Here is a 3,367-nt window from a genome sequence, read left to right as displayed (position 1 = left end):
TAAGAATCTCTCAACAACTTGTTTTTGGCAATTGGTCAAACTAAGCGTAGTTAATGAAAGAGACTCCATAATATTCGAAAGAAGCTTAGTGTAATGTTAAAAAGATTTTGTGGCAGAGTGATAGGAAAGGCAAATATTTTACTCTAACCAATTGAAGTTTTCTGTTACAATTAATTACTTGGTTGTTGAATTTTCGTAATGACACAAACGATTGGTCAAACTTTCCCCCATCTATATTTATCTCACTTCATTATATCTCTAATCTTAAATTTTGGTTTTGATTCTTGCTTCATATTTTCTGCACAATCTTGTAAGAATTAAGTAAAATGTGATTGTATCTTTTGCGATTCCTTACGCGAGAGTTGTTATGTTTAGATCTCAGCTTAGCACAGTTGCAACGGAAGTTGATTCAATCGCTGGAAAGGTGTTCGATAGAATGAAAGAGGTCCACCTCGGCGGTGGCGATGATTCACATGCTACTACTTCATCTTCAAGACTTCCACCCTCCAGCGGAAAAGAATTCATGGTTGGTTGTAACGACGATTTGATGGACATAAGGTACAGGCTTTGTGGGCCATCATCGCAATTACAAGTTATCCCGATTGTTGGCATGGCTGGTATTGGTAAGACTACTCTTGCTACAAATGCTTATCATCATCCATTAATCATTGAGCATTTTGATATTCGTGCTTGGGTCACTCTAACACAAGATTCTAGCACAGAAAAAGTTTCTTCGAGCCTCGTTGACGACATGAAAAATTTAGTACGAAGATTGGATGAGAGCAATGAAGTAAAAGTGTTTAAAGTCTTAAAGGGTAGGAAATATCTGATTGTATTGGATGATATATGGAGCAGAAAGGCATGGGACGATATAAAGAGTATGTTTCCAGATGACAATAATGGAAGTCGAATCATTTTAACAACAAGGATGGAAGAAGTCGCTGCTTATCCTGACCCTCGTAGCTCTATTCATAAGATGGATCTGTTGGACGAGGATCATAGCTTGACATTGTTTTGGCAAATTGTTGAAGATTGTCCTTCTGAATTGGAGATTTATGGGGAACTGATTGCAAGATGTTGTGGAGGGCTGCCCCTTGCAATTGTTGTGATTGCAGGACTTCTAGCCAAGGTCAGTAAGACAAAAGCTTCATGGGAGAAATTTTCCTTAAATGTAAAATCAGCCATCGGAAAAGAAGATGGAAAATTTGAAGAGATAATATCTTTGAGTTATACTCACCTGCCTCATCATTTAAGGCCGTGTTTCTTATACATGGGAGCATTTCCAGAAGATCACGAGATCGATGTCTCGGAACTTGTCAAGTTATGGGTAGCCGAAGGGTTTATCAAATCATCAAGTGTATTTAAAAGCTTAGAAGAGGCTGCAGAGGAAGAATATTTGGAGGAACTTGTGAAGAGAAGTCTTGTTATGGTCACAAAGAGAAACTCCGATGATAAAATCAAAACATGCAAACTCCATGATCTCATCCGGGAATTGTGCTTAAGATATCCCAACAAGAAAAGTTTCTTATGCATCTCAGTTATGGAGAAGATCCCCAGAATATCATAGAAAATCAGCGTCGTATAGTTATCAATCAATCCTATTATTATCAAAATACACTTCCAAACATAAACAGTTCAACCATTCGTAGTGTTATATGCTTCATGGCCTGGACAAAAGGTCCATATAAGGATTTAGGATGTTTCAAATTTCTCAAGATTATACGCTTTACCGGTAGCTACGACCTAGGTACATATAGAGAAATTACGAGACTCCCTAACCAAGTGTTTAAGTTATTTCATTTAAGGTACATCTCTTTCAGCTATCTTATTGAGATTCCACCGGCTATTTCAAATCTTCGAAATCTTCAAACTTTAATCATTCATCCGAAAAAGGCGGGGATGATGGTTAAACCGTGCGTGCAATATCTGCCTTTGGAAATTTGGGGGATGACAGAGCTAAGACATCTCGTCTGCTACAATTTTGGCGAGTTACCGAATTCAGAGGAGGTAGCAGGTAGTAGTTGTGCTTTAGAAAAACTGCAAACGCTTTGGGAAGTAACAGATCTTATATGTACTCGAGCCGTTCTGGAAACGATTCCAAACATTAAAGAGTTGGCTATCCGTTACAGTGAAGAGCACCGAGATAAAGAGTATCAGCTTGACAATCTCGTACATCTGAAGCAACTCGAGAAATTGAAGATAACCGTCGCATATTTTCGGTCTCCGATGAGGTGGAGAGATATTACACCGGGGGCTTGTCACGAGACTCTGAAACGGTTATCCGTCAGTGGTGGAAATCGTCCGTGGAGTCAAATGAAGATTCTAGGCTCACTCCCTAATCTTCAAGTGCTTAAAATAAAATCGGACGGTTTCTTTGGCGAGATATGGGAAACAAGTGAGGGGGAATTTCCTGAGCTGAAACATCTGACGATTAAAAACACGTATCTCGCATTTTTAGTGACTGAATGTAATTCTTTCCCGAAGCTCAAGCGCCTACTTCTTCATCAATGTTGGTCGTTACAGAAGATTTCAGATGACATTGGAGAAATTCCAACACTAGAGTTGATTGAGGTTAAGCAGTGTTCCCTATCAATTAGGGAGTGGGCAAAAAGAATACAAGAGGAGCAACAAGATAATGGAAACTATGCCATTCAAGTTCGTTATTAGTATTGTACACAAACCACTCAAAGTTTCCATTTTTTTTTTCTATTTTGTGCCCGAGTTTTCTTTAATCCAAAATAAATGATTCAATATTTTTGAATTCCTTGTAATTTGTACTATGCACTTTTTGTATATTCGCTCTATTTGTAAATTTTTTTTTTTAAAAATCATGTATGTTGTCTATGTAACTAATTATATATAGAGAGTTTATTGCAATTACTACCACTGTGAAAATCTTAATTGTGCGTTTCCCCCTATCATAAAAATATTAGCAAATACCCCCCTGTAGTTATGTTTAGATAGCATACTCGACCCATTTCTCTTTTTCCCGTTGACCGGTTGTGAAAGGACATAAATACCCTGGGGATGTTTCTACAAAAAACCTTGGGGACCAAATTGAATTTCTACAAAGTTCTAGAAACTTAATCAAATAATAAGTTAGGGGGCTGAATTACAATTTTCTAGAAAATACATTATATTAGTAAAATTGTGGGGGCTGAAATCACTATTTTGGAAAAAAATATCGTCTTCCGCAAAATCCATATTTCTTCTTCCCCATTGAAATCACCGCCACCACCACCAAACTCCAACCACCACCAATTACCTTGTTATGTCGCCGCCTCCAACTGGAGAGTGTAGAAATGATGAAACACATAATGAAGAAGATGAATTGTGTCTTGTATTTCATCAATGAGTGTTTGTACAT

General features: G+C 37.7%; 1 pseudogene; it reads left to right on the top strand.

The window, feature by feature from the left end:
* The first annotated feature begins 221 nt into the window (after positions 1-221).
* Positions 222-2,732, top strand: LOC148768060 (putative late blight resistance protein homolog R1B-14; annotated as a pseudogene).
* Positions 2,733-3,367: the final 635 nt, after the last annotated feature.

This window comes from Erythranthe guttata, chromosome 9 (assembly GCF_056151865.1).
Source record: "Erythranthe guttata isolate IM_541 chromosome 9, IM_541, whole genome shotgun sequence".
In the NCBI taxonomy this organism is placed as follows: Eukaryota; Viridiplantae; Streptophyta; class Magnoliopsida; order Lamiales; family Phrymaceae; genus Erythranthe; species Erythranthe guttata.
Note: the sequence above shows the minus strand (reverse complement) of the source record. Positions and strands in the feature narration are given on the sequence as shown.